At 40.1% G+C, this 8,223-nt stretch overlaps 1 pseudogene; it reads left to right on the top strand.

Moving 5' to 3' along the window:
* The first annotated feature begins 4,447 nt into the window (after nt 1-4,447).
* LOC131502840 (melanoma-associated antigen D1-like) lies at nt 4,448-6,579 on the top strand (annotated as a pseudogene).
* The last annotated feature ends 1,644 nt before the right edge of the window (nt 6,580-8,223 follow it).

Consider the following 8,223-nt stretch of genomic DNA (forward strand, 5'->3'; position numbering starts at 1 on the left):
TCCTTATCACAATAATTTATAATAATTGTAAGCACAGGAGACATTTTTCATTAGTTGAGAAATAGCAGGTTGATCAGTGACTTGCACATGTTTGACTTGTCCCTCCACAACTTATTTTAAAACAAAATAAAGATGATATATAAGAAACAAGTTTGAATAGAAATTCATCTACTGGTTTGACTAGTAGCTGTTTACCATATACATATAAGGTATTTTCTAGATTTTGCAATTACAAAAGTGGTATGGGTGGTACAAAGTGTCTCATGAAAAACTGTAAGATAGGCAAGCCTTTTTAACGGTACTTAACACATTAGAACTTGGCATCACATTGCACAGCAACCAGTAAATTAAGTAATCTCTCTAAATAGTCTAAGTATTACCTAAAAAATGAAAATAATCAACTTTAAACAAGATATAATTTCACAAAAGGGTTAAAATATAACCGACCAATACATGCCATCAGTACAAGACTTAAAAGGGACCCCTCCTATACAAAACAATGTTCCACTTTGGAATTACAAGCATTCCTTGTTTTATTGCACTTTGATTACACTTTGGCGGTAATGCATATTTTACAAATTAAAGTTTGTGGCTCCCCTACTTTGAACAAGTGTATTGGTGCCATTTTTTCCCAAAATTGCTAACTTCATATCTGTGTTGCATTTGGGTAATGCTCACAATATTTCAGAATATTTAATTATTATATTGTTATGGTGATCAGTGATTATTGATATTGCTGTTGTAACTCCTTTGTTATGACACAAATTGCACCTGTATATGATGGTGAACTTAATAAATATTGTGTATGTGTTCTGACTTCTCCACTGACTGGCTGTTCCTCTATCTCACTCCCTCTCCTCAGTTCGTCCAATTCCCGGAGGAACAATATTGAAACTAGGCCAATTAATAGCCTTACAATGACCTCTAATGTGTTCAAGTGAAAGGACAAATCATATGTTTCTCATTTTAAATCAGAAGCTTAAAATGATTAAGCTTAGTGAGGAAGGCATATCAAAAACCAAGAAAGGCTGAAAGCTAGGCCCCTTGGGTCAGTTAGCCAAGTTATAAATGCAAGGGAAAAGTTTTTAAAGGAAATTAAAAGTATTACTCTAGTGAACACACCAATGATAAGAAAGAGAAACATCTTTATTGCTGATATGGAAAAATTTCAGTGGTCTGGATAGAAGATCAAGCCAGCTCCAATATTCCCTTAAGCCAAAGCCTAATCCACAGCAAGGCCCTAACTCTCTTTAATTCCATGAAGAGGTGGAGAAGCTGCAAAAGAAAGCGTTTGAAGCTAGCAGAGGTTTGTTCATGAGGTTTAAGGAAAGAAGTCATGTCCTTAACATAAAAGTGCAAGGTGAAACAGCAAATGCTTCAAGTAGATGTAGATGTAGAATCTGCAGTGAGTTATCCAGAAGATCTAGCTAAGATAATTAATAAAGGTGACTACACTCAATAACAGATTTTCAAAACAGCCTTCTACTAGAAGAAGACACCATCTAGGATTTTCATACCTAGAAAGGAGAAGCCAATGCCTGGCTTTAAAATGACAAGCTGACTCTCTTCTTAAGGGGTAATGCCGCTGGTGACTTTAAGTTGAAGCCAATGCTAATTCCAAAAATCCTAGAGGCCTTAAGAATTATGTTTATTCTGGCACAAAGAAATGGAATAACATTCCATGTTCATGGATTCAAAGAACAAATATTGTCAAAATGTTGATACTACCCAAAGAAATCTACATATTCAATGCAACCCATATCAAAATAACACCAGCATTCTTCACAGAGCTAGAAGAAACAATCCTAAAATTTGTATGGATCCATAAAAGAACCTGAATAGCCAAACCAATCCTGAAAAAGAAAACAAAAGCTGGAGGCATCACAATTCCGGACTTCAAGTTGTATTACAAAGCTGTAATCATCAAAACAGTATGGTACTGGCACAAAACAGACCTATAGATCAATGGAACAGAATAGAGAACCCACAAATGGACTTACAAATTCATGGCCAACTATATATTGACAATGTAGGAAAGAATATCCAATGGAAAAAAAAAGTCTCTTCAGCAAATGGTGTTGGGAAAACTGGACAACGACATGCAGAAGAATGAACATGGACCACTTCCTTACACCATACATGAAAATAAACTCAAATGGATGAAAAACCTAAATGTAACACAGGAATCCATAAAAATCCTAGAGGAGAAAACAGGCAACAACCTCTTTGACCTTGGCTGTAGCAACTTCTTACTTGACATGTCTCCAGAGGCAAGGGAAACAAAAGCAAAAATGAACTACTAGGAATTTATCAAGATAAAAACTTCTGCACAGTGAAGGAAACAATCAGCAAACTAAAAGGCAACTGATGGAACGGGAGAAGATATTTGCAAATGACATATCAGATAAAAGGTTAGTATCCAAAATATATAAGGAACTTACCAACTCAACACCCCAAAAGCAAATAATTCAGTGAAGAAATGTGCAAAAGGCATGGATAGACAATTTACAAAGAAGACATCCAGATGGCTAACAGACAAATGAAAAAAATGCTCAACATCACTCTCATCATCAAATGAAATTGCAACCACAATGAGATACCACCTCACACCTATCAGAATGGCTAAAATGAACAACCCAGGCAACAGCAGATGTTGGCAAGGATGCAGAGAAAGAGGAACCCTTTTGCACTGCTGGTGGGAATGCAAACTGGTGTAGCCACTCTGGAAAACAGTATGGAGGTTCCTCAAAAAAAATTAAAAATAGAACTACCCTATGACCCAGTAATTGCACTACTAGGTGTATATCCAAAGGATACAGGAATATTGTTTCAAATGGGCATATGCACCCCAATGTTTATAGCAGCACTATCGACAGTAGCAAAGGTATGGAAAGAGACCAAATGACCACCCATTGATGAATGGATAAAGAAGAATGGTATATATATACATACAATGGGATATTACTCAGTGATCAAAAAGAACGAAACCTTGCCATTTGCAACAATGTAGATTAACTAGACTGTATCATGCTAAGTGAAATAAAACAGAGAAAGACAAATATCATATGACTACACTCATATGTGGAATTTAAGATACAAAGCAGATAAGATACAGAACAGAAGAACATAAGGCAAAGGGAAGCAAAAATAAGATAAAGACAGAGAGGGAGACAAACCATAAGAGACTCTTAAATACAGAGAATAAACAGGGTTGCTGGAGAGGTGTTGGGTGGGTGGATGGGCTAAATAGGCAAGGGGCATTAAGAGGGACACATTTTCGGATCAACTCTGGGTGTTAGGTGTAAGGAATCACTAAATTCTATTTCTGAAAAAAAAGAAAGGAGAAAAAGGAATTCCTGTGTGGGTCAGTCGTGTAAGTTTCTGATTGTTGATTTCGCCTCAGGTCATGATCTCACAGTTTGTGACATTGAGACCCATGTTGGGCTCTGCACTGACAGAACAGAGCCTGCTTGGGATTTTCTCTCTCCCTCTCTGTTTCTTCCCTTCTCTCACATGCGTGTGCACTATCCTCCCCTCAAAATAAATAAATAAATAAATAAATAAATAAATAAATAAATAAATATGTGTTGGGAGTACATGGTTTTTTAAGATTCCATTAAAGGCAAGTTGATCAAGGTCAATTTGCAGAGATTGCAGAGATTCTAGGAGCAACCCCCATAATGGGGAATGGTGGGAAGGTGGTGCTGGTGAGTGTACCTGGGACACATTGGTCATGTGATGCTATTGGGCATAACTATTGGGTCTTTGAAGTGAAACAATTTGAAATGGAAGGGAAAGATAGTGAGTGTTCTAGGGTGAAAAAAAGTATTAGTCAATGTTCCCTCTGGCTTTGCCATTTGAGTTAGCTTTACTGTGCTTATCTATGTTATAATTCTGTAAATTTTTGAAAAATGATAATAATGAATATGATTCTTGTCCACATAAATGCAAATTAATCTTGTCTAGTGGAACGTCATTGATTAGTGTCCTGCAGCTTGAGCTCTTCTGCATTTCAGAATTCCTTATTTTGTGTGTGTGTGTGTCTTAGAATTCTTCTTGGACCATGTGATACCTGAGTGGCGTTGTCAATTTTGACTCAGGTCATGATCTCAAGGTTCGTGAGTTCAAGACTCCTTTTGGGCTCTACACTGACAGTGCAGAGCCTGCTTGGATCCTCTCTCTTCCTTTCTCTCTGCCCTTCCCCTGCTCGCTCTCACTCTCTGCTCTCTCTCTCTGTCTCTCTCTCCCTCAAAAATAAGTAAGCTTAAAAAAATTATGTCTGTTCTGGGATACTGACTGGCATTTTCTACTGGACAAGGAGAGGGTGCAGCTGCAGAAAACCAACCAGGGGAATTTCAATTCTCCGAGTGATGAATAAGGGAGGCAACAAGGGGGTTGGGGTTTGAGTCTGAGGCAAGGCTCTGCTCTTTGGAGAGGGACAGGAGCCATGGCTCAGAAAATGGAATTGGTATGGGCCTCCTCCACTTGCAGGCCAAGGCCTCTATAGAAGACAGCACCTTACTTATGCAGACTCTTATGAGGGCATCCAGAGTTTGGAGGATCCACCTACCAACCAGGCCACAGCAGCTGGGCCAAATGCTAGTCCCCAGAGTTCACAGCCCCCAACAGCCAATGAGATGGCTGTTGTTCGAGTTTTAGCAGCTGCCACCATGCCCAAAACAGTTTTAATGCTCAGAATGCCACGACAAAAGGCCCAAATCGTGTGTATGGTTTCTTTCAGGCTCTTAATGCCAAGGAGATTTCCAATGTCCTACGTAAGGCAGCCTTTAAGTCCCAGGTTGCCACCCCAAAGGTCTGAAAATGCAGCCTATGATATTTTCCACCTGTGAGTTAACAGCTAACAAGTCCAAGATGGCCTTTAAGTCCTTGAACATCACTATTAAAGTTGACCCAAGTGTCACCTACAATTTCTCTGTCATAGCCAGTGATATGGTTAATACTTAGTCTAAGACAGCCTTTAAGGCTTTGAATGACACCACTAAGCCCCCAAAAGCTTATACCCATACCCAGAATATTAAACAAGCTCCACAGATATCAGCAGATGGTTCTGAGGCTCAGACTCTGGAGTCCAGGACTATAATTTGGCTATAATTTAGAACAAGAGAACACACAAGTTTAATACCTTGAATGTAGAAAAGGATAGCAGTGGGGATTAGAGGCAAGTTCTACTGGCTGCAGGGACCTGGAGGTCTGCACCAGGAGGGTGCAGGTACCTGGAGGTCTTCCAGGTGCACCCTCCAATGTGCTCTGGCAGACCCAATTGTCCTGGCAGAACCCATCAGGCTGGCAAAAACAGCCAGCCAGGCAGACCCCACCAGCACATCAGAACCTCCCAGCTAGGACAGACCCCACCAGCCTGGAAGAACTCAGTTGCTTGGCAGAACCCCATTGTCTGGCTTGGTACAGTTGTCTGGCTGAACCCACTGGCGTGGCAGAACCCACCAGGTGGGCAGCATCCTTCAGATTGCCAAGGCCCTCCTGATTGGCCACTACCACCTGACTGTCTTCTGCCACCTGATTGGCCACTTCCCACTGACTGGCCACTCCCACCTGACTGGATCCCCACTGATTGGTCAATTTCACCTGACTGGCAGAATCTGCACCCCTCTCCCAACTAGCATGCATCACAGAACCTGGGTTCCCCACAATGTCCAGATGTGGCCCTTCTTCAGGAAAGAACAAATAAGTTGATTAAATACTTGATGCTTAAATATTATACCAAGGTGCCCATCAAGCACTCAGAAATGCTGTGGGATATCAGCCATAAATGCACTGATGTTTATCCTGGAGAAGAAATTTGGGATTCAACTGAAGGAGATTGACAAGAGCACCTGTAGATTCTTCTCAGTAACCCCCAAGTCCCTGGCTGGCACACTGGGGACAAAGACACACCCAAGCTGGGTGTTCTCTTAGTGGCATTGGGCATCATATTCATGAATGGCAACTGTGCCAGTGAAGCTGTCCTCTGGGAGATGCTAAGCAAGATGGGACCGAGTTCTGGGGTGAGATATTCTCTCCTTGGAGATCTAAGGAAACTTCTCGTTTATGAGTTTGTAAAGCAAAAGTACCTGGATTACAGACAAATGCTGAACAGCAACCCTCTGGAGTATGAATTCCTCTGGGGCCTCTGTTCCTACCATAAAGCTAGTGAGATGAAAGTGCTGAGATTCATTGCAAAGGTTCAGAAGAGAAATCCTTGCCACTGGACCGCATCATTCATGGAGGCTGAAAAAGAGGCCTTAAATGTTCTGAACGCTGCTGCAGCTGAGGCTGAGGACCAGGATGAGGGGAAAACCTGAATGGAGATTGCAGATGGGGCTGTATCTGGGCCCAGGAGCTGGGATGACATTGAGTTCGGGCTGCTGATCTGGGCAGAGGAAGGAGATTTTGGTGATCCCTGGTCTAGAATCCCATTTACCTTCTGGACCAGATACCACCAGAATGCCCACTCCAGATTTCCTCAGACCTTTGCTGGCTTCTTTATTGGCCCTGGTGGTACAGCCAATGCCATTTTTTTCTGCCAACTTTGGTGTCATTGGTTTCTTCTGGGTTGAGTGAAATTGGCGGATATTGATAATTAGTTGCAGTAGTCTTTCTGCCAAGTGAGGCTGAAGCCTCAGATTCCTTCTAAACACAGCTATCTAGAGAGCCACGTTCTGTTGACTGAAAGTAGCATGTGAGATCAATTTGTTTTATGTTCCTTGTTTGTTGCTTTTCTTTTCTCTGTGTGCTGTCAATCTTTGATGTAAGAGTTGAAACTGCAAAGTGAAAAAAAAAAAATGCCTATTCTGCCCGTGCTCTATAAATAGAACAAAATAGTCCGAATGACAGCACATCTGTTTACAGCATGATTTACTTAATATTTCAAGCTACTTCTAAGACCTACTTCTCAGAAAAAAAATCCTTTAAAAATATTACTGCTTATTGACAATGCATCTGGTCACCCAAGAGCTCTGATGGACATATACAATGAGATTAATGTTGTTTTCATACCCCTAACACAATATTCATTCTGCAGCCCATGAATCAAGGAGTAATCTTCACTTTCAAGTCTTATTATTGAAGAGATATATTTTATGAGACTATAGCTGTCATAGATAATAATTCTGCTAATGGATTTAAACAAAGTAAGCTGAAAACCTTCTGGAAAGGATTCACTATTCTGGACTCCATTAAGAACATTTTATGCTAAAGTGAAATAAGGCAGGCAGAGAAAGACAGATACCATATGTTTTCACTCATGTGTGGATCCTGAGAAATTAAACAGAAGACCATGGGGGAGTGGAAGGGGGAAAAATTTACAGAGAGGGAGGGAGGGAGGCAAACCATAAGAGACTCTTAAATACTGAGAACAAATTGAGGGTTGATGGAGGGTGGAGGAGAGGGGAAAGTGGGTGAAGGGCATTGAGGAGGGTACCTGTTGGGATGAACACTGGGTGTTGTATGGAAACCAATTTGATGATAAATTATGTTTAATATATATAAAAAAAACCTTTCTGACTTATGGTGAAAGGTCAAAGTGTCAATATTAACAGGATTTTGAATGAAGTTGATTCCAACCCTCATGGAGGATTTTGAGGGGTTCAAGACTTCAGTGGAGGAAATAACTGCAAAAGTAGTGAAAATAGCAAGAGAACTGAAATTAGAAGTGGAGCCTGAAGGTGTGATGAATTCCTACAATCTCACAATGAAAGTTTAACAGGTAAGGAGTTAATTTTTATGGATGAGCAAAGGAAGTGATTTCTTGAGATGAAATCTACTCCTGGTGACAATGCTGTGAAAATTGTTGAAATGACAACAAATAATTTAGAATATTACATAAAATTAGTTGATAAAGAAGTGGCAGGATTTTAGAGGAATGACTCCAACTTTGAAAGAAGTTCTACCATGGGTGAAATGCTTTCACATAGCAACACACATCATTGGTGAAAGGAAGAGTCAATCAATGCGACAAATTTCATTGTTACTTTATTTTAAGAAATTGCCACAGCCACTCCAAACTTCACTAACCACCATCCTGATCAGTCTGTAGTCAATTTGAAGCAAGACCCTCCACAAACCAAAAAAAAAAAAAAAAAATGTGACTCACTGAAAGCTCAGATGATGGTTAGAATTTTTTAGCAATAAAGAAGTTTTTTTAATCAAGGTGTGTTCATTTTTCAGACATAATGCTATGGCACAGTTAATAGTATAGTGTAAACG

Source organism: Neofelis nebulosa, chromosome X, assembly GCF_028018385.1.
Source record: "Neofelis nebulosa isolate mNeoNeb1 chromosome X, mNeoNeb1.pri, whole genome shotgun sequence".
Classification (NCBI taxonomy): domain Eukaryota; kingdom Metazoa; phylum Chordata; class Mammalia; order Carnivora; family Felidae; genus Neofelis; species Neofelis nebulosa.